The 24816-nt window shown below is 41.3% G+C and overlaps 1 protein-coding gene across 13 annotated transcripts in view; it reads right to left on the minus strand.

Moving 5' to 3' along the window:
* Positions 1-24816, minus strand: part of EPB41L2 (erythrocyte membrane protein band 4.1 like 2) — a 300865-nt gene that overhangs the window by 235815 nt on the left and 40234 nt on the right. For all 13 annotated transcript variants that reach the window (XM_040350428.1, XM_040350424.1, XM_040350423.1 and 10 more), the window contains exon 2: positions 9365-9426. The gene's annotated coding sequence lies outside the window, so the exon portion shown is untranslated. The remainder of the gene's footprint in view (positions 1-9364; positions 9427-24816) is intronic.

Genomic DNA, 24816 nt, shown 5'->3' on the forward strand with positions numbered 1-24816 from the left:
AAACAGTGTGAAAAAAAAAACTGTGCCTGAAGTTGATTTAAAGCGGGAGTTCACCCAATTTGTTTTTTTTTTCTATTTTCCCCTTAGCTTCATTCTCGTTTTGTCTAGGGGAATCGGCTATTTGTTTTAAAATATGATCCGTACTCACCCGTTTTCGAGATGCATCCTCTCCGTCGCTTCCGGGTATGGGTCTTCGGGAGCGGGAGTTCCTTCTTGATTGACAGTCTTCCGAGAGGCTTCCGACGGTCGCATCCATCGCGTCACTCGTAGCCGAAAGTCGGTGCGGCTCTATACTGCGCCTGCGCACCGACGTTCGGCTTCTTTCGGAAAATCGTGACGCGATGGATGCGACCGTCGGAAGCCTCTCGGAAGAATGTCAATCATGAGGGAACGCCCAGTCCCGCAGCTTATACCCGGAAGCGGCGGAGAAGATACATCTCGTAAACGGGTAGGTACGGATCATATTTTAAAACAAATAGCCGATTCCCCTAGACAAAACGAGAATGAAGCGAAGGGGAAAATGTGTTCGCTATGGGTGAACCTCCGCTTTAAGGCAGTCATTAAATCTGAAAAGAGAAGAGGAGGCAAAGATAAAAGTTTAACTTGTACCCCTTTAAAAATGACAGCTTGGACCCAGAGATCATAGATGGCCTGGATCCAGACAAATGCCAACACTAAAAGATAAACCCCCCCCCCCCCCCCACTCCAAGGACTGGGGAGGCCTTTTCCTTCTGAGAAGGGCTTCTGGGCAGGCTTGGCAGATTTCGAAGTCTATGGCGTCAGACAGAAGGAGGTGATAATCCTTTCAGAAGATTAACCACTTCAGCCCCTGAAGATTTGGCTGCTCAAAGATAGGGACATTTTTTTACGATAAAGCACTGCGTCACTTTAACTGACGGTTGCGCGACGTTGTCCCTTTTCCCCCCCACAAATAGAGCTTTCTTTTGGTAGCATTTTATCATATTTTTTTTAAGCCAATTTTTTCCTCAGTTTAGGCCAATATGTATTCTTATACATATTTTTGGTAATAAAAAAAAATAAAAAAAAATAAAAAAAACACCCCCCCCAATAAGTGTATATTGATTGGTTTGCGCAAGAGTTAGTGTCTACAAAACGGGATAGATTTTTTTTTTTAGGTACTGCGACATTATGGCAGACACTTGACACAGTGTATACACACACACACACACACACACACACACACACACACACACACACACACACTTCCTGTTCTGCCTCTCATTCCCGCGATCACTCTTGGCCAGCGGTCATCACGACCGCCGGTCACAAGCATCAGAACCTCCGCAGTGCAGCGGGCGCACGCGCGCCCGCTATCTCGTTTAAAAAGGGAGAGATGTACAGCTCCGATGGTTCGTGGGATCGTGCCAACCTACCGCAGTATAATGACGTCGGCAAGTGGTAAGAATTCCTTGGGAGAGTGAAAATATTTATTTTGTAGAAGTAGTAGCCGTAGGAGTAAGAGTTAAGCCATCGATACATGGATTAAAAATTTGTCCAGTTCAGCAGGGAATGGCCAAATTTTGATCCATGCAAGGACAGGGTGGTTGGATCTACCGTTCAAGTTCGGTACAACCGCCCTGTTGGATTTTTGTCACTCGATCAGTGCTGCCGGCAGGGCTAATCAGTGTATTCTGACAGCAGGCAAGTCACCCTCCTGTCAGAATAAGCTTAGTAGAGAGGATTTCCCCCATCCACCTCCAATGTGTGGCTGGAGAATTGGGTCAGTCATTCAGTTTGTGTGTACCAGCCTTCAGACTTGTGGGGCAAGTGTACCCTTTCCCCCTGAGATTTTCTTGATACAAGTATCAAGGGACTCTTCAAATCAGACACTCACTGTAAAAAGGCATTCTTTTAGGATACTATTTACAAGCAGGTTTGGCAGACCAAGCTTTCAGCAACAGAATCCTGCACATGTGCCCAGAGATAAGTGACATTCTAGAGGCTTGGTAAATGATATTCTATAGAGCCTCAACACAAAACAATACTGAGGGTATCAGCAGTAATTGTTCCAAGAGGGCAGGGTCCCCAAAAACAGGTTCATGTTTTTCCATTTAGATATGGCATAAAATAAGCAATAGTCTGGTAAATAGACAACAGCTGCAGTACCTGCAAGGTCATAGAAGGCATTTAAGAGGGCTTCCATTTGACCATCAACAGAATCATTAAAGCGATTCTTAACGTTGTAAAACAACCCAGTTTAAAATAGAAATGAAAGGCAAAACATGTGTGCGCGTATGTATAGACATAAGATAAAATAAACATTATAAAAAGCTTTTCCTACCCCCATGTTTGATAAGTGATTGCATTCCCTCTGTTCTCAGTTGCACAAGAGCTGGAGGAGAAGCAGGAGGATTGGTACAAGTCTGATCTTGGATGAGAGCACACCCAGTGGAACTGAATAGGAACTGCAAGTTGTTTATTAAGAACTGAAATGGTAGGATCCACTATTGAACAGACCATTTCTTTTTTTAAATTCCTTTTTATGGGATACATTTCAGCAAAAAGCTTAGGAGGAGTAAATATCTTTCCTGGGTTGGGCTGGTCCTGAAAGTGCATAAAAGTCTTTCTAGACTTAGCCAGTTTTTATTTTTATTTTTTTTATTTTTTTTTGTGTCCTTAGGGCTGGTTTAGGCTGTGAAGGATCAGGTACTGCCAAGTAAAGTGCACACCACAGCTTAAAAATGCAAAAAAAGGAAAAAAAAAAAAGTAAAAGAGTAAAATGCTCTGCAGCCTCTGCTAAAAAATCTGGGTCTTCAATAGTTTACCTCAGTCCTCAAATTCCGCTCGCCTGCTCACATTTTGCGAGTGGATTTTGAGGGTTGCCGAGCTATGGCTGCAGGGGGGCTAGCACCGCCAGCAGCTTGGGTTGAATGGGAGAGTCCCTGCCCCAGTGATCGCGGAGTGGGAGAGAGCGAGCCCCCCCGGATGTACAGAGTGCAACGCAGGGAACACAGATACCAGCTTTCATTTCAATTGCGGTGTTGCCCACCACTCGCTGTCAGATACAGCCCCGCCCCCTGGTCCCAGGACTTTGCTAGACAGATCACCTATCCAATCCCGGGAAGGACAAGCTGTCAAAGTTCCTCCGGGCCAGGGGGCTGGGCTGTATATGACGTTGAGAACACAGCAATTGAAAAGAAAGCCGTTATTGTTGTGTTCTCTGCATTGCGCTCTGACCATCAGGGCAGTTCTCCTGTTCCTCTCATCCCCTGCACAAGTAGGCTGAATGGTGGACACAGCCTGCATTGGTGGGCACAAGCAGCCTGCATTGGCAGGCACGGATAAAGTTGTTAATATTTATTTTTATAACTTAATTCTGCATAAAACATTTAAGTGTAATTTCATGATATAATTTATGAGGGCGTGTTTAGGGGTGGTTTTGGGTGGGGCAACTGGTGGCAAGTAGCCCTTGAAGCATGGCTAGTAGCTCAGGACTTTACATTTTGAGCCCTGATTTACCCAATAAAGAACCTCGAACAAAAAAGAGGTTCCGATTCTGAATCCGGAAAAGGATCAGTGGGAATACAGGACATGTAGCAATTCTGGCCTCTGGAAACCAAAGGGTCTAGAATGCCAAAGAATTCAAACACAGTCGCAGACAGATCTGTTTAGGTCACAAGCCGAATAGTGCATGCCTGAGAGGAAGCCAGAGTCAGATAATGGGTAGCGTGTCAAAATAGAACATTGCCCTGGACAAAGGGCAAGGAAACATGCTATTTGATCCTTTTGCCCTAGCGATCATGCTCTTTTGATCCACCATTGCATCGGGTACTCACAGAAGGAATAATGAATTTTTGCAAGCTCTAGAAAACTTTTTCGCTAGTGTCCCATAATGTAAAGTAGCTGATATACTCTATGGTCTATAAATACAAGCTCTGTTTCCTGCAGTATACAATTAAGGTCTCCTGTTTTCTGTAGTTTATTAGGGGAAACATCTCAACATAGAAAAGCTTAGAAAAGCTTAGGGGTGGACAACAAGCAAAATAAAAAAAAAATGCCAAACATGCCTGCATAACAAAACAGAGTAAACAAAGGGAAGCTGCTGGCATCAGATGAGGTGAACATCAAAAACTTAAGGAACATGTGCATACAAGACCAGTTGGCAACCTTGCAAATCTGGGAAACCATTGCCCAATGCCAAAAGCCCAGAAGGCGTTCACAGACCTAGCCGAGTGTGCCTTACTAGCTCCTCCATCATCCTGACTATATTGTATCCTGCAGCACCTGCTGGTCTGTGGTGGGTGAGAGTCTGCCTGGGGGAACAGACTGGGCAAGGACCATGTCATTTAGACAACCAGCTAAAGACCTGCGGCCTCAGAGACCAGCAAGAAGCCAGGTTCATGTGTCCTACCCCAGCCATCTTGTCCTCTACTACCAGTACTCCCAGCACCTGCTTACACTTCCAGCATGGGCACACAGCCCGATACTTAACAGATAATACCCTCTTCTTCTGAAACAATCATGAAACCCCTATTGTATGGCATCAGAGGCAGTAAGGCTGCATTGATGTTGCGTATAGGCCACCTAACCACTGAGTATACACTCATCAGACATGATATTTGGGGCCTTTTCTGAGGCCGAGTACTGACTGGGGGCAGTGAAGAATACCTCTGGTTCCCACACAGCACAGCTCTCTGATCTTCTGGCCATAGTTACTGCTTTACAGAACGCGGTGGATGACATGGAGAACAGACAACGAAAAAACAGAGAAGTCAGCATGCTTGAAGGGACAGAGGATCCCCACCCAGCTGTGTTCGCTGATAAGTTCTTCACGCAACTCCTGTCTATATGTGAAATGCCTCCCGCCTATGTGGTGGAACGGGCACATGGGGTGTCGCCCACCAGGGTGGGTGTGTGTGGGTCCTCATCTGTTACACTTCAGTTTCGCACTGGTCTGAAGGTGGCGTTTGGCCATTAGTCCCAGGGTGGCATTTTTCTTAAAAAATTTTACTTTCTCAGTTTAAAAACATTTGATATGTTTTCTATTTTCTATCGTGAATAAAAACATGGGTTAATGAGATTTGCAAAATGATTGCATTCTGCTTCATGTAAATTTTACAGTGTCCCAACTTTTTTGGAATTGGGGTTGTATGTTGGAAACAGAAACTGAATTCAATTTGTCTTGCATATCTGGGGCATCCCACATGCCGATCCTGAAAGACCATTACCTTTTAAATAACTTAAATGAAGAGTTACAAATATGGTTTCTAAAGTCATACATTTACTTTCTCCTCATTACCTAGACAATGTCAATCATGCAACTAGCACTTTAAGGAGGCTGGACATTGTATTACCTGAAGTTTTTTTAGTATCGCTATCTTAAGGCCCCATGCACACAGAATTTTTTCCCCCCTCTGTACAATGCAAGCTTCAAAAATGTGCCTAAAGCCATGTTTTTCAAATGTGTTTAGGAGCGTCAGTCATACAATTCTACATTCAATTCACTTCAAAATCTTAAATGTATTCTGGTCATTAGGAAGGAATAAAGCACATTTTAGACAGGTTTAGGCTGATCTGGTGTTTTTTCCTTTTGTAGGCAAAATGTGCCTATCCATAAATTTGTCCCCCCCCCCCTTCTGCCTTCAAACACTTCTGCAACTAAATTACTATAAATGCCTATGTGTGCACAGAACACATAGGCTAACAGGCATTTAGAAGCAGAAGAAAAAAGAAAAACACAAAATGCCTCTAAAACTGGAGTTTTTAGTGCTCTATGTGCAAAAGGCCTTAAAGTAAAATGTTTGAAATACAGTACATGTAAACTCAAAACAATTAAAGTGGAAGTCTAAGCATAAAACTAAAATCCCTGTATCTATAGCCACCGCAGATCCAACACCAACTTCTCTATCCCTGTGGGGAATGGAGTATACAGGTGAAATTCAAAATTTGAATATCGTGCAAAAGTTCATTTATTTCACTAATGCAACTTAAAAGGTGAAACCAATATATGAGATAGTTCAAGCCGTGATTTGTAATAATTGTGGCGATTATGGCTTACAGCTCATGAAAACCCCAAATCCACAATCTCCGAAAATTAGAATATTACATGCAATCAATAAAACAAGGACCGCACATAGAATAATATCGGACCTCTGTAAAGTAGAAGTATGCATATGTACTCAGTACTTGTTTTGGGCCCCTTTTGCAGTAATTACTGCCTCAAGATGGCGTGGCATGGAAGCCATCAGAAGACCAGGATGCTTCAATAGTGAGATTCAGCTCTTCTGCATGGTTTGGTCTCATGTTTCTCTTGGCAATGCCCCATAGAATCTCTATGGGGTTCAGGTCAGAAGAGTTTGCTGGCCAATCAAGCACAGTAATCCCACGGTCATGGAACCAGGTTTTGGTGCTTTTGGCAGTGTGGGCAGGTGCCAAGTCCTGCTGAAAAATGAAGTCAGCATCCCCATAGAGCTTGCCTGCGGAAGGAAGCATGAAGTGCTCCAAAATCTCCTGGTAGACGCCTGCATTGACCCTGGACCTAATGAAGCACAGTGGACCAACACCAGCAGATGACATGTCTCCCCAAATCAACACAGACTGTGGAAACTTAACACTGGACTTCAAGCATCTTGCAGTGTGTGCCTCTCCATTCTTCCTCCATACTCTGCCTCCTTGGTTTCCAAATGAGATGCAAAATTTGCTCTCATCAGAAAAGAGGACTTTGGACCACTGAGCAACAGACCAGGTCTGTTTTTTCTTTAGCCCAGGTAAGACGCTTCTGACGTTTGTTGTACAGCAGTGGCTTGACAAGAGGAATACAGCATTTGAAGCCCATGTCCAGGATCCGTCTGTGTGTGGTGGCTCTTGATGCACTGACTCCAACCTCAGTCCACTGCTTGTGAAAATACCCAACACTTTTGAATGGCCTTTTCCTGACAATCCTCTCCAGGCTGCGGTCATCCCTGCTGCTTGTGCACCTTTTTCTTCCACACTTTTCCCTTCCACATAACTTTCTATTAAACCGCTTAAGGTCCGCCTCCTGCACATATACAACAGCAGACTGGGACAGGCATATCAACGTACCTTTACGTCCCCTTTAAATGCTTGTCCGTGTGGGCGGCGCGCTTGCGACCCTGCCGCTATCCTTGCGAGTCGGACCATGGGTCCCCGCGATCGTCTCACGGAGGTATAGAGCGAGGGAGATGCTTGTGTAAACAGCATCTCCCCGCTCTGACGAGTGAAAATGACACTGATCTCGGCTCTGTGTACTCGGAGCGGAGATCAGTGTCATGTGACACAGAGTCCATCTCCCCTACAGTAAGAAACACTATGCACTTTGCACAGCCTGGGGAGAGAGCCCGAAAAAGCTGAGGTGATGTTACAGCACATGTGACCAGCTCGAGTTTAGCTCAACCCTCAACTTGGGTCGTAGTAAACAGATTTTCTTCACAGAATGCCCTGTGTAGACATAGCTTATTTACATAGAAGAGGAGCATGTGCAGCGTGGTGGCAAAAGGGGCTCTATGAGCTTGCAGAGGATTGCCACCACACTATTAGTGACTGTAGGCTACAATCGTAACTTATTAATGAATTAAAAATTTTAGAGCGCAAAAGTGCACAGACACAGCAATTATCAGGACATTTTTTTTAGTTTAGAAACACTTCATCCACATTGCTTGTTTCGATATATCTGTTGTCTTAACTCTCTCCAAAGCCCCAAGTCCCGTAACTGTCTCTTGCTCCGTAGCTGAATTATCAGCCTGATAACTTCTCTCACGTTCTCCGAGACGGGAGATAGAAGTGTGTCGGGGAAGGTTGCTATAAATAAAAAAGCAGTCAGCTTGCCCTCTAAGAGTAGAGCTGTGCACATTCTTTCCTTCACCTATGAGGAAAGGGCGGTGTGTGTGCCTTTCCTCCAATCAGCTGTCTTGGCTATATGCCAATAATCCACTCCCAGTGCTAACCAGGAAGAGAAAAACTTTAACAAGAAGAGCACTTTCTAAAGGATATATACCAAGTGAAGACAGCAGATACAAATGAAAAACTTATGTAGGGAGATTTGTTTCATCCCTGTGTATCATCTGAGACTGTTCACTTCATTGGGTATATGTGAGAGCTTACATCCCCTTTAACTATTGACATCACTGTTTGAGTAGCTGATGACTACACATGTACAAAGCAATCTAGTGGTAGACTTATTGTACCCACAACTCATGTTTCAGTGTTTATTACATTTCTGGAACTTCAGTGGCAAGAGCTGCATGCTTTTTATTCTCAAGGCCCATATACACACACACGATACCAAAAATCTAATGGAAAAATATGTACAACGAGCTGTCTGCCGGATTTGACATCGTTAGGTCTGTGCTTTCAACAGCCAATTTAGCTTTTTCGTCAGACAAAAGCTAGACGTACAGATTCAAATTTTCGTCAGCTGTGAACTGCACGTCCGATTTTCGATTCATTGGTACAGTTTTCGTAAGAAAAAAATAAATAAAAAAAATAATGGGAAGAGCAAGACTACGCATGCTCGAAAACTAAAAGAATACATACAAAAACTATTCAACATATTATGTCACTTCTGACGTATTCCATTGTGCAAGTAACCTCTTCACTTATGAAATGAAACTAGCATGCCACAAAATAAACAGACATTTGTTCTTCTGAAAATCTAAGCGTGTGTACAAGGCTTTAATGTGTTCATGTTACTTACAGTATGTGTAGCAGCAGCAGTGGAAACAACCCTGGGTAAAGGGGATGCCCAAAAATCCAGGGTAGAAATGTAAAATACCAAAAACTATGGCAGAAATATTTTACTACTGTAGTCCCCATGGAATACAGCTAGCAGGAAACTCAGCACAACTGGCTACCACCATTTTAGGGTGTACTGCTCCTTTAGAATATAAACTTTAGCATATAAGATTTACCTCTGTGTTTAGAAGAATTATTTGACAAGTTAGCACACACAGCATGCCATCATTTTAGTTTTGCAGAAAGCTCCCCCACAGGTTCAAGCTTTGACCCTGCCTGCATTGTAAGCAGAATCACACATTCATCCTCTGATATTTCTTTAGGAACAGCCAAGGTGAAGGAAGAGTCACATTGACATTATTTGGGTTTCTCATTTGTAGCTGTCATACCATGGCTGGAATAACACAACAAACAGGACAACCAGAATACTTAAATAATGATGGCTGTTGCAAAAGTCAGTGGTCTGAATAATACTGCAAAAAAAAAAAAACAGTAACATTGGAAAAAAATTAGAGAAGCAAAGTAAGCAGCAAGATGTACTTGAATATTTCTGACAGTAAAATAATAACTTACCCGAATGCCAGGGAGAGATTACCACTACTGGCAAACTTAAAAAGAAAAAAAGAAAAAAAAAAAAAACACACAAACACACCTTATGAATCCAGGTTGTAGTGGTGGGATGGACTGCAATGTCACTCACATGAGATTGAATATCTAGGGGGAAAGGAAAAAAGAACAGAGGAACATATAAAATTTATGAAGAAGCAAATAGATGGGTTTTACACAAGAGGAACATTTTGTGAAGGCATGACAAAGATTGGTTGAATTTTTTATTAATATTTTAATGAGAGAACAGAAATGTAATGGTTTTAGGCAACTCATACCATTTTGATGTGATTGGTTGTTTTCTCCCAGTTATTGTGCTTTGATGGGTAGCAGGTGACTTTTAGAAGGTAACTGCCCTGTATGCTTAATTATTTTTTTATTTTGATAATGCTTTCTAGAAAGCAACATATGCAGACTTTTTTCAACAAGCTGGAATTTTTTTCCATTTAAATCTCCCATTTCATCTCTCATCAGTGGATTGTAGGAACCATTGATAATGCAACATTTTTCTTATTAATAGATTATTCCTCAAATATTCAGAAAATCTCAATCTTCAAAAGCATTAGTAAGTGTGACCAGCTTTAGAATTTTAGAACCAAAATGGCCAGTGTAGCATTCAAAAATCTGAAAAAATATTTGGAAGTACCTCAAGAAATCCCATAACGGTACACATTGAAAAGTTCACTTCTCACATGAACATGTGGTTTCAGATTTAAATCTTTGAGACCCATGTAAAACATCACATTTATTTGTACAGAGTATGACTAGTTCTGATGGCAACATAAAACAAACATACTAAAAAGGGCTTGTTCACACTCGACTAAAATGTCTAATGTCTAACAAAACGCTCCTATAGTGATTGTATGGCATTAGTATAAGCACAGAAAGGCGTCAATGAGATTTAGCATGGGGCAATTTTACATGCATTAAAAACGCTCCCTAAAAACAACCTTTGCACAGTTTTAAATCGTTTGAGTGTTAGGGAGCGTTAAAACTGCTCCACAATGTAAAGTGACAGAAATAAACCAGTTTTAATGCCCCACGACCATGCCGCAAACTCCTGCCAGCGCGTTTGCTGAGCGTTAGACCATAGATTAGAATGGAAGGTGTTTTAAGGCTTCAAATGCCTCCTGACTCGACATGAGACTTCAATTTTGAAGTAACGCCAACGCTTCATGTTTTTATAAAATGTGAACAGCACTATGTGCTGTCAATTGTAATATTTGCATAGGTGTTTGAGGGGCATTTTTATTGTCCCTCAAACACCTGGCCTTAGAATGCTAGTTCTACAAGTGTTTGGCATGTAGTAGCAGCCTAATGTTCTCCTGTGTGTCCATGCACATTAGGATGTCTAGATGCATATTTTAGGCTCAGAGTTTAGATTAAGGCCCCTTTCACACTGGGGGCGGGAGGCACGGTGGCGGTATAGCGCTGCTAAAAATAGTGGCGGTACACCGTCGTAATTGCCACAGGATTCGGCAGCTAGCGGTGCGGTATTAACCCCCTGCTAGCGGCCGATAAAGGGTTAATACCGCCCGCAATGCACCTCTACAGAGGCGCATTGCCGGCGGTATTCCATTGTTTTGAAAAGGGAAGGAGCGGTATACATACCACTCTTACCGCTCCAAAGATGCTGCTTGCAGGAGATTTTTTTCTCTCCTGCCAGCGCATCGCCTCAATGTGAAAGCCCGAGGGCTTTCACACTGAGAAGGCTGGGCAGGAGTTTTTCAGGCCGTATCTAGGCACGATTTTTAGCGCTGTACCACCTCAGTGTGAAAGGGGTCCAAGGGAAAAAAAAAAAAAAAAAACCTTCTTTTTTTTTATTTGAGCTTGCTGGCAAAACAAAATTCCAAACACCAACTGTACAAAAATACAATATACAATATACAAAAACAAACTACAGAAATAGGTGATATACGTGCCTTTAAAAAAAAGAAAAAAAAAAAGAAGATGCAATGATGTTGTACCGTGGACAAAGTAGATCCTTGGCCTCATAAGCCGGTACTGCCCTCTAGACCAAATTACTAATGATATACCATTCTCTGACATTAACTAACTATAAAATATTTTAACCCTCCTGCATGCAAAAATCCTTCAGGTTTCAAGATATTTGTGGGTTTCCTTGCATGAAGCACCCACATTACAAAATTTCAATGTACATCAAATCAGGGCTTTGAATAGGTCAGACTACAACCCTCCATGTCTTCCTTTTGAGCAATTTCTTAGTGGATTTGCTAATGTGCTTGAGATAACTTGTTGAAATTTCCATTTTGGTTCAACTTAAAGTTTGCCTCACATCCTCACCAGGATTTATAGAGCGTCAACAGTTTATGCAGCGCTTTGCAATACAAATACAATAAAATACAAGAGGATTAAGAGGGCCTTGCTCAGAAGAGCTTACAATCTAATAGGGTGGGGCAGGTGGTACAAAAGGTTGTAACTGTGGGGAATGAGCTGATGGAAGTGGTAAAAGATTAGTTGGAGACGTGATAGGCTTCCCTAAAGAGGCGAGTTTTCAGGGATCGCCTGAAGGTAGCAAGACTAGGGGAGAATATATATATATATATATATATATATATATATATATATATATATATATATATATATATATATATATATATATATATATATATATATATATATATATATATATATATATTTTTACAACCACTTTAACAATTTGCGCAATGCAAGGTGTGTTTGAGAGTTTTGTTGCATTTTACATGCATTTTTCTCTCCCCCCCCCCCCCATGTGCCTTTCCTGATATCATGGACACGTGACTGACAAAACAGTCATTGCTTCTTTTTTTTTAGCACATCATCAACTACAGTTAAACCTTGGATTGCGAGCATAATTCGTTCCAGAAGCATGCTTGTAATCCAAAGCACTTGTGTATCAAAGCATTTTTTTTTTTTTACAGGGTATAAGAGAGAAGAGACACCTCTAAGTGTAGCAATAAGTTGCTAAATGTTGTACCTTTATTAAATGTAACCATATAGCTACACTTAGAGGCTCCTCTCTTCTTTATACTCAGTTGTGACATGACGCTACTATTATGTCAAGACAGACATCGCTTGTATATCAAGGCAAAATGTATTAAAAACATTTTGCTCATCTTGCAAAACGCTCTCAAACCAAGGTTTTATTATATAAAATGTAATATGCATTTTACAAAAGCGCATAAAATGTACTGCATTGACATGCTATACAACGCACCAATATGAAAAGCTTCATGACTATATTGCAAACCATTTTCCTTGTGCATTTGGGTCCTGTGAACATGCAAACAGTTACAACATGATGGTGGACAGTGAACACTAGAAGCCCTACAGCTTTCCGACAAGGACATGCCCTGTAGGTGACAGATATAGGAGAGGACTAACAAAACATTGATTTATTCAGCAAACGCTGAGGTTTTAATTTTGAAGCAGTTTCCAGTACTTCATGTGCAATTGAGAAGCTGTATGAAAGTAAAAAAAAAAAAAAAAAAAAGACAGAGCAGGACATTTCCATTTTGTTTATTAAGATACGTTTAGGTAATGCTTCATCAATATTTTTATAAAACAGGAAAATCATATTTTAAAATAACCTTGACTTTGGTACCCCATGTTTCTCCGATACTGGATAGGAAACACAACACTCCTCACAGATGCAGACAATTGTTGGAACTGTACCTTTTGTACAACAAGAGAACTGGACTGAAAGGTCAAAAAACAAAAGAATTCTCTTCTTCATTCTTGGCTACAATATTTGTGTGGAATGTCAACAGAGCTGCACCAATGTGAACAATGCTCGCTGGTCAGGAGTCAGGAAGAGGTCTTCTTTTTCTACAAGCCTGAGTTCATAGCATACTGCAACGCACAGCTTATGTATTGGAAAGAGATAATGGAAGCCGTTTTTGTTTTAACCACTTCAGAACCAGAGCAATGTTTCCAAAAATACAAGCCAAGTATGGCATCTCACAAAAGTAAATATTGTTGTAAATATTTTATTATATCTTTTCATGCGACAACACTGAAGAAATTACACTTTGCTACAATGTAAGGTAGTGAGTGACAGCTTGTATAACAGTGTAAATTTGCCGTCCTGTCAAAATAACGCAACAAGCAGCCATTAATGTCTAAACCACTGGCAAACAAAAGTGGAGTACACCCCCAAGTGAAAATATCCACATTGGGGCCAAAGTGACGATATTTTGTGTGGCCTCCATCTTTTTCCAGCGCTGCCTTAACCCTCTTGGGCATGGAATTCACAGGTTGCCACTGGAGTTCTCTTCCACTCCTCCATGACAACATCACGGAGCTGGTGGATGTTGGAGACCTTGTGCTCCTCCACCTTCCATTTGAGGATGCCACACAGATGCTTAATATGGTTTAGCTCTGGTGACATGCTTGGCCAGTCCATCACCTTTACCCTTAGCTTCTTTAGCAAGGCAGTGGTCATCTTGGAGGTGTGTTTGGGGTCGTTATGTTAAAATACTGCCCTGCGGCCCAGTCTCCGAAGGGAGGGGATCATGCCCTGCTTCAGTATGTGAAAGTACATGTTGGCATTCATGGTTCCCTCAATGAACTGCAGCTCTACAGGGCTGGTAGCACTCGTGCAGCCCCAGACCATGACACTGCCATCACTATGCTCGACTGTAGGCAAGACACACTTGTCTTTGTACTCCTCACCTGGTTGCCGCCACACCCGCTTGATACCATCTGAACCAAATAAGTTCATCTTGGTCTCATCAGGCCACAGAACATTCCAGTAATCCATGTACTTGGACTGCTTGTCTTCAGCAAACTGTTTGTGGGCTCTCTCGTGCATCATCTTCAGAAGGGGCTTCCTTCTGGGACAACAGCCATGGAGACCAATTTGATGCAGTGTGCAGCGTATGGTCTGAGCACTGATTAGGCCGACGCACTCCCCCTCTTCAACCTCTGCAGAAATGCTGGCAGCACTCATACGTCCATTTCCAAAAGACAACCTCTGGATATGATGCGGAGCTTGTGCACTCAACTTCTTTGGTCGACCATGGTGAGGACCGAGTAGAACCTGTCCTGTTAAGCCACTGTATAGTCTTGGCCACTGCGCTGCAGCTTTGTTTTAAGGTCTTGGTAATCGTCTTGTAGCCTAGGCTATCTTTACGTAGAAAAAAAAAGAAGGGGTGGATAACCTGTGCTGCCAATATGAAATGTAGCTGCTAACACGGCTGATTTGAAAAAAGCAAAAAGACAAATGGATATATATATGTGTAGCGCTTAAACAATGATAATCATGATGAAAAGCATTGGAATAAATACATATAAATAGATATATCATTCAAACAAATTTGCATCAACTGTACGTCAACCGACAAGAATATTAGATATATAACAAAGTCCATACATGATGAAGATCCACCAAGTGAATGAGTGAGAAGTATCAGAACATCAAATAAGTGACTTCTTCCATGTGTAGTATTAACCCGCCACCAGAAAGAATGCAGGCTTACCAGAACTATTGGACTTAAGGGGACATACGTCGCCGAAAGTCAAAAAAGGCTTGTATAGACCATCGTCATAAACGATCGATGGAAGGATCGTGGTTTAAACGGACATCATAGCCTCTGCTGGGCAGAAAATGGAATATGGCCAGACCTGTGATGAGAGTGGAGTCCCCGGGCTGGTTTCTCAAAGGATGTCAATGGTATAAAGAGATGGAAAAGAAAAATGGCCACATAGCGTAATCTTGTTTAAATAAAAAGAAGATTTATTGCAGCTATTGCACTTACATGTAGCTGGAATATCACACGCTTGTATATAACACAAGTGGGGCGGCAGTGGAGTCCTCCCGGCGCGTTTCACGTCAACACTTCGTCTGGGGTTTAACACGTCCCCTTAAGTCCAATAGTTCTGGTAAGCCTGCATTCTTTAAGGTGGCGGGTTAATACTACACATGGAAGAAGTCACTTATTTGATGTTCTGATACTTCTCACTCATTCACTTGGTGGATCTTCATTATGTATGGACTTTGTTATATATCCAATATTCTTGTCAGTTGACATACAGTTGATGCAAATTTGTTTTTTATGGTCATTTGTTTGAATGATATATCTATTTATATTTATTTATTCCAATGCTGTTCATCAGGATTATGATTGTTTAAGCGCTACACATATATATATCCATTTATCTTTACGTAGAGCAACAATTTTTTTTCAGATCCTTTGATTTATTTTCAGGTTCTTTGCCATGTTGATTTTCCAGTGACTAGTATGAGAGAGTGAGAACAATACCACTAAATTTAACACACCTGGCTCCCCATTCATACCCGAGACCTTGTAACACTAATGAGTCGCATGACACCGGGGAGAGAAAATGGCTAATTGGGCCCAATTTTGAAATTTTTACTTAAGGGTGCACTCACTTTTGTTGCCAGCGGTTTAGACGTTAATAGCTTGATTTTTTCACCACTAGAGGCCACATACACCTTTTTATATTATACAACCAACTTCTAGTCGGTATTATTTAGGGACAAGTCTATACTGACTTACCATTAGAGGTCACATGGACCTCTTTTCCATTCCTTCCATTGAAGTTCATCCAACAGTGGTTATTGAGGTTATTTTCTATTTCTACATTTATTACCTTTACCATCTTTTATCTTTTATAGATGGGGGTTGTAATTTTTTAAATTAAATATTAAACTAATAAGTTTGCCAATACAAATGTGCCAAGAGGGTGTCAATAATAGAGGGGTAGGCAACTACATGGCAAATGAGGTTCAATGTAGGGATATATAAAATAATGCTCTTGGGGGCACAAAACATGAATGCAGGTTACATGCGAGGGGGAGAACCTCTGAGGGAATGGAGGATGTAAAGATCTGGGGCTCCTAATGAACAACAGATTTAAAACTAGCATACGATGCCAAGCTGCAGCAAGCAAGGCAGAACATGTGTGCATTAAAAAGGGTATCTACTCAAGAGATAAAACTGACTCTGCCACATCTTGAGTATGCCATTCAGTTTTGGTCACCAGTCCCCAGGAAGGATGTGCCTAACCCAAAGAGTCCAGAGGAGGGCAACAAAGCTTAAAAACGTGGGTTTGAGGAACAGCTGCAAACAAACTATATTCTCCCAGATGAGGGCATATGATTGCAATATACAAATATGGTGAATCCAGTATAGGGACAAAACTGTTCAGGCTCAGGTCCTTCAAGAAGACAAGTGGCCACTCAATGAAGTTGGACAAGAAGCAGTTTAACCCTAAACTGCGTAGGGATTTTTACGGTTAGACCAGTAAGGATGTGGAACTCCCTTCCACAAATCAGTGGTGTCAGCAGAAAGTGTTGATAACAGAATTCAAATGTTTTTTGGAAACTATGTGATACGTTGCATCGTGGATCACAAGCTGCTGTCCGTTTATGAAATGATTTGTGTTGGCCATGTGCTTTGAAGCATCTCAATTCTTGTTTTAGGGCATCCACACAAAAGAGAAAGTAATTGTTCAGTTACAGCACAGTCCTCGAGTACAGGATTGTGTTGGTTGCTTATTGCCCTAGTCCAGTTAGTTAGCTGCATTTTGACAGACAGAAATCACAGCAATAGCTGGTTATAGAGCAGAGGCTTCAAGAGTAAAAAACCGGCTTTAGAAGCACCTCAAACTTCCCATCTGCAGAATATTTGAATGAAGGAACATCTTTTATTGGTACAGAGATTTTTGTTTAAGATTGACATGGCAGGATCAACTATCAGAACAGACCACTTTATGAATTATTTTCACTGGATAGAGTGCAACAATGATTTTCAAAGTAGTGAACACATAATCATCACAGATTGCCCATTCTATTTGGGGAACAGGGAATGTTTTTTTTTTAGATTTTACAGGTCTCTTTGTACTTAAAAAAACATGATGAGACGGGGGAGAATCAAGTGCGACCATGCTATATATATATATATATATATATATATATATATATATATATATATATATATATATATATACACACACACACACACACACACACATATATATATATACACACACACACACACACACACACACACTATTTATCTTGCTATAACGCGCCCCGGCGTATAGCGAGCACCCCCGAACTTGAAGGAAAATTCCTGAAAAAAAAAAAAAAAAAACTTAGTTTGGATGCCCCTCGTCGGTGTCTTGCCCGTCATCCATCGGCGGCCTTGTCCGGTCCGGCGTCCTTCTGCGGCCACCATGGTGTCCTCCCCACTCGATCCCCGCGCTGTGTTTGAACCACTGCGCCGACATATACCGAGCGCAGTACACTCGGGCAGGCTCGGCTCCTCTCGCCTACAGGACGTGACCGCGAGAGGAGCCGAGCCTGCCCGACTATACCCGAGTGTACTGCGCTCAGTATATGTCGGCGCAGTGGTACAAACACAGCGAGCAGGTATCGGCGTATATCGCGCACCCACGATTTTCCCTGATTTTCAGAGCAAAAAAGTGCGCAATATACAGACAGAGAGAGAGAGAGAGAGAGAGAGAGAGAGAGAGAGAGAGAGAGAGAGAGAGAGAGAGAGAGAGAGAGAGAGAGAGAGAGAGAGAGAGAGAGAGAGAGAGAGAGAGAGAGAGAGAGAGAGAGAGAGAGAGAGAGAGAGATCAATGAATAATACACCCACCCCTTGCAGAGTTGCACATGCATCAGGAGCGTGTGGCACAATGTGCTCTCAATTGCGCTGCCGCCGTGTACAGCTGATCAACAGCTGTTCATGTTCAGAGCCTTTTGGCGGCTCCTTTGTCCTCCGTACTGCGCAAGAGCCATGCCTGCGCAGTACAGGGCTGGCATTATTCGACAGGGGTCCTTTCTTGTCAGAACAGCAGCACAAATAGAGCAAACAATTTTCCAACAGGCTGGGTGTACAGAAGTTGATCAACTTCAGTACAACAAACCTGCCCATACTTGGATCAAAATTCATCCAGTTCAACATCCATCTTTGGCCGGCTTTCGTTCTGCACTCCTGTGACCTGCTTTCAGCAGATAGCTTGGTTCTCAGTGTTCGAGCCGGCGGGGGACAGATGCAGCATCAGACCAATGCTGCATCCACCTGGGTAAGTGTGATTAAAAATAAATAAAATAAAATTCCCATACATCTGGACCACCTACTATATTTTACTTTAATCACTAATAAAAGAAAATGTATATATTGTTTTTTTTTTTAAATGGCCATTTCTGATTAACCAGCAGAAACTTTGGGTACAACAAAGCTGTACTGGCTACAGAGGCATAGCAAGCAACATTTTGACTTTCAGGTTACATGCCAACCATCTATCCAAAGCTCGCTCATCAGGCCTTGTTATGGGAAAAAAAAAAAAGTATGAAGCATCAAGCATAAACTAAAAGCAAAAACACTTCATTGAGTTGATTGCGTGTGTGCTTTGTTATGTATCTCAGCACACCGTTTTCAGCCCTCTGCATCGGATGCCCTCTGTGGGCATAAGGAGTGCATACTAAAAAGCGTATGTATGTATGTATGTATGCACTTCCATTACAACCCCCCAGCTTCACTATGTACAAACAGTAGTCCATGTACACTAAAGCCCTGATACAGTGCAAACCTTTATTCTCAGTTTCACGCTCTTTAAGGATAGCACAAGCAGCAATATATTATACAGTATATTTGTGCAGCATTTATAAAACATGTAATCAGCATTTCCATTTTTATATAAACAAAATTATAATTACAGGATATATAATACCCTTATATAATATCCACAATTTGAAGGTCTTATTGTAGAGTACATGCAGAGAGAGAAGGGGGTCTTGGCACTGCATTCACAAATACTGCAATTAAAATGTGCACAGATGAATGATCATGAATAGGAAGAAAACCAGGGGAAAAAAAAAAAAAAAAATCAATGTCAACTATTACAGCTTTAAGCCAGCAGAATAAAGTTTCCCACATTAACATAGCAGAATGACCACAAACCATTGATATGTTAAAAATTACACAAACATAGATTACAAATACTAAACTAAAGACTCAAAGAACTAATATACACTAATTCTGATCATAATCTCCTACAGGAAAATGACAATTACCAAAACACAACCACAGGCGCACATGTCCCAGAACATTTCTAAAACCGCCATTATCCACTTCAATAATGTTCAGGTCGTCTATACACTATTGATATGTTGTGAACCATCTTATGAAAAACAGATGTAGTGTAGACAAAACACCCGACAATTTTCAGATCCTGAAGATGCTGGGTCAGCGAAACATGTAGGAGGCAGCAATGTGACCACCATATCCGCATCCTCCATTGCCATCATTTCCAGGGCTTGAAATGCATGTGGACTCCCACAAGCGGGACGGTGGTGAGAATATACAAAAACAGGCTGAGTATTGGCGCTGAAGAACTGAGCACCTGAAAACGCGAGTGCATAATTTAAAATGTTGTGAATAATTTTGCTCTTAAATAAATACTGCACTATGAGAATTTGTATGTTTCCTGGTGTGCATTACCTAATCCATTGAGAACTACAAACAGCATTCTTGGGGAAGCAGGTCTATGGATACATTACCATCTAAAGAGCATTTGGATTAAGCGCTTATGATCTTAACTAGGGGCCATAATATTGTGGTGAGTGCAATGGAGTGACACATGTGGTGGAAAGCACTGTAAAAATAACAAGTGGAGAAATATCTACGCGTTAGGCACACTTTTTCACACTAGGGCGATCACACCGAACCTTATTTGCAATGTTGTTAATAGTTTATATTAAGTGGTAATGCACTTAAAATGGGCAGTTACACACTCTTTTTGAGGCAAAAAGTTTCATTTGGAAGAGAGTATCACATTTTTGATAGGATAGGCACCCACTTTTTTTTACTGGGGTTATTTTATTTAAACCTATGACACAAGCCAAATGATTTCCAACCTAAATCAGGTGTCTCAGCCATAGAGAAAAATTGGCTTTTTCTGCCTTACCATTTAATCTGCACCAAGTCTAGCAACGGAAAATAATGACTGGATTTCAAAGCAGAAGAGCAGGATCTCTGCAGCACCAGATTTGGGTAAGTGCATATTGCATGTTGCAGCAGTTCAGTATTATATATATATATATATATATATATATATATATATATATATATATATATATATATATATATATATTCGACTTTTTGTGTAAACTGATAAAACAAGGATAGCGGGAAGGAATCTGGCAATTTGTGTGAAAGCGGTTTGTTTTTTTTACCCTAAATGCATTCCCTGCATTAAGTTTAAACAATAAAAAGGAGGAATAAAAACCCCACTTCTTTTTTTGGCCAGCTTGGACCAATGTAGCTATGCATATACCAAATCTGTGGCATCCCTCAAGAAGAAGGAAATTTGAATGTAATCTGCAAGTGTTCTATTGAAAGGACCAGCCAATATAGCATGCATGGACGTAGCACAAATGGGCCTGCGAGTTCAAAGGTTGTCATCAGTGCCAGTGTGATGAACCATCCAACTTATAAATGAATAAATAAAGCTTTATTGATTAATGAGCACAGGCTGCCAAAGAAGATGGTATAATCCCACTCCGTCACTGAAAATACTAGGTTTGTACAATAATGAAGCGGCTCAGGAAGTGCACCAGGAACTTTTACATTCTACGCAGAGACATGACTGATCTGTAACAAAATCGTCTCCGCAACATAACAGCAATGTGGTGTTAAATTAGAGCCACCTAATGCCCTATTCCATATCTGTTACAGATGTCCAGCAGCAGCAAGTTTAGCACATATCAGCCCTGATACTCCTTTTCTAGGGTCACCCACTGGCGCCCCTGGCTCCTCCCCCTGTCAAGTGCCCCATAGCAAGCCACTTGCTATGGGGACACTTGTGTGGGCTCCATTAACACACAGAGCATGGCCTGGCTCCACTCCCTGCTCACTGGCAGTAAATAACAGCAATGGCTTCCTCTGCTGACTCTGTCCAGTGAGGAGGGAGCAAGAGAGGAGAGAGCCGAGAAAGATGAAGAGGGTTTTGGAATTTTTCCACTGTGGAAGAATAATATTTCAACTTGTGACATCATGAATTTGTTAAGCGACTCACCAAGAAGACATGCTCTTTCAAAGATCATACATGTAAGGCATCTTTTACAGGCAGCTTCTGCTGACCGGGTTTTGAGCCACAAGATTCCGTTCATGTGAATCGAGATTAGAGCCATTCTGGAAATTTGTGTCATTACTTGTTCTAGGGCATTCACACAAAAGGGAAGAGCAGAAGGTAATAGGCAAGTTAGAGCACAGTCCTGCAATACTAGATGACGACGTGTGAAGACATTAGAAATGTATTTCTAGATTTAAGCAGGCCATACACGGTCGAATTTTGAACTAATTTTCTTTTCAAAATCAGAAAGTCAGTTTTTTTTGTGATCCGATGATGCCACCATTGATTTTCGAAATTCGGCCGACCAAACCTTCATGTTGCCGGGAATATTCGTTTCTCTCCGGGAATATTGTTTTCTTGCACATGAGCATTTTTTTCTATTACATGTCTCGCATGATTTACCCATCATTGATCAGAAAATCGTTTGTTTTTCAAAAAAAATTCAACATGTCGCATTTCTCAAATTGGTTTGTTGCATGAAAATCAGCTGTTGCTGCTGCTCACTAACGGTGCGAAATAGAAAATGCTTTCGAAATTCGAACTGTGTATGGCCACCTTTAGTAGCTTCCTTGGCTGTAATGCAGTGGTCATCAACCCTGTCCTCAGGACCCACTAACAGGCCAGGTTTGCAAGATAACTGAAATACATCACAGATGATACAATTTTCTGCTCAGTGATTGCAGTATTCTAGTTTGTATCTTCCCAAGGAAATAAGCAAAACCTGGCCCATTAGTGGGCCCTGAGGACAGGGTTGATGACCACTGCTGTAAAGGATAGGATGGTTTAGGTCCACTTTAAAGTGCGTAAGGGGTTCTTTGCTGTTAAGGTGGTAAAGAGTAAATACAAAACTTCAAAATACTGTTAGGGCTCATTCATATTGGCACAGTTAAACCTGGGTTTATATGCATTTAGCATATAATGATTTTTCAATGTAGAAAATCACACTGTGCATTTAGAGAAAACAGGAATCTGTGCAATTCAAAAACTAAGGCTCCATGCACACTGGCTTAAAAAAAAAAAAAAAAAAAAAAAAAACAACATTGCTTCTTCAGGAGTTTTGTGTTCTGCCTGTATAGGATAGCATTGAGTTTCTTCTGTCCATGCACATTTACAAGACATATTTTAAGTTTAACACTTAGGAAAGGAAACACACACACACACACACACACACACACACACACACACACACACACCTTCTGGTTTGCATTTGATTGGAGCTTGGAGGCAGAAAAAGCATAAAACTCTTCTAAACTTTGTACAAAAAAAAATAATCTATATGAGCATTTTTTTTACTCCACAGAGAACAGACGTTTTTAAGCCTAAAGATGGCTAAACACCTGGGAACATCCAAATGCAAGAAAAAAGTTGAGTATAAAAAAATAGAGTTTTTTGTACTCACCGTAAAATCCTTTTCTCCGAGTCCATGGACGGACACAGCTCCTTAAATCTTGACAAGTGTGTCATGTTCCCTGTCCTGTAAATAGGGAACAGGACCCACTTGTCAAGATTTACACTTCGCAGGTGACTTCTACATTTACAAAAACGAAACAGGAGTGCCAGTGTAATTGAGGCCTTAGATGCGTTTCTCAGTGAACACAACAAGCTCATTTGGCTGTACTTCTCCTGTGAATCACAAGCGTGCAGTTTGTTTTGGACTCCTGTGAACCTGAAGTTTCTGCTGGCGTCAGTCGGTACAGGCTTGGGCGTCATCACGAGTCATGATCCGCCCAGATCCATGGATCAGCAATTGGCTCAGCCTCTCAGCGAGCCCCTGAGAGCCTGAGCCGGCCGCTTCCGCCCCCTTCACTCTAGTGAGCGTGGTGGGGGCAGAGCAGAGAGCCGCTGACTGACAGTAGCTCTCTGCAAACTGAGCTGTGGGAACCAAGGGATTGGCGGCATTCGATCGCTCGGTTCTCAGTGTTAGGGTTCTTTTAAATCTAGACATGTTTTTCAAAATGAAATGAATGAAAAATGTTGCAACCTTTGGGGCTAGGAGAGTTGCAACGACCCCCTTAGCCCAAGTTGTAGAGATCAGGTTGCATCAACGTAAATGAGCAGTGGTGTGTACTAGCCCATGCCATTGGTGGGCATCTTTCATGAAAACCTCTGGCAGCACTATTAAAAAAAAAAATAAAAAAAAAGGATGTCTGGGAAGACTTCGTATCTAGCATCTAATGATGCCCACTATACAAGCAAGAGCTACCACCCTTTCCCCCAGAACAGTTTTTTCTTGCTAGTCTTTTCTCTGTTTCACTGAGCAAATAGAAGGCCAACCTCCAATTACAGAGACTCTATTTCACTGAGGCGGTTTCAAATGTGGTTCAGTAAAAACAACCATCATGACTGATCGCAGACACTCATTCCCTGGACAACTTAGCCATTTCTGTCCATAATCAAAATGGTCATCCCCTAAGGCTAAGAAAACTGTTGGAAGAAGAAATTGATACTGGATATATAATGCACATGGCACTGTGTGTACACAATATAATGTACGGCTCCTTGACTGATGGCATCAATGAAAAGCTGATACAAAAACAAATGTTGGTGACTGCTTGGACATAATCGTGTAAATGACAACATATAAGCGCTTCATCTATATGTGCAGCAAAAACATTGTGTGACCTCTTGTTTTTTTGACAGGGAGCAGTGAAAATAACAGGAAGGATAAATGATATCATGTGTAAAGATTGCAAGTTAGTTCCCAGATTTTCTGTAGCTTTGGCTTATTTTACATGGGCTTGAGTTAGCACATCCCTATTTTTTTTCCTTGATGTGCACAAATGTTTAACTATTTAATATTCAAACTTGAATGCATTTTCAACCTGTTGGTGTACTCATAGATGTGCGCTGTCAAAAAGAGCTGTATGGTATCACCTTTTTTACCACTGCAAAGCAGGAAGCAGAGGCCCAGTATGTACAATAAAAAAAAAAAAAAAAACACACATGCATGCCTTGTGCATTATTTTAATGTATGAGTATATATATATATATACACATATACACACACACACACACACACACACACACACACAACACAACACACACAACACACACACTTTAGAGCTGCACGATTCTGGCTAAAATGAGAATCACAATTTTCTTTTTGCTTAGAATAAAGATTAAGATTCTCGCGGCGCAACACCGTTCACAAAAAAAAAAAAAAAAAAAATTGGGCTAACTTTACAGTTTCATTTTTTATTAAAGTGTATTTTTTCCATAAAACATTGTGCTTGAAAGACCGCAGCGTAAATACTGTGCGACCTCAAATATTGCAACAATTTGACATTTTATTCTCTAGGGTCTCTGCTTAAAACCCCCTTCCTGCCCAAGCCATTTTTCAGCGCTGTCACACTTTGAATGACAATTGCGCGGTTATGCAACACTGTACCC

The sequence above is a fragment of the Rana temporaria genome, chromosome 4, assembly GCF_905171775.1.
Source record: "Rana temporaria chromosome 4, aRanTem1.1, whole genome shotgun sequence".
In the NCBI taxonomy this organism is placed as follows: Eukaryota; Metazoa; Chordata; class Amphibia; order Anura; family Ranidae; genus Rana; species Rana temporaria.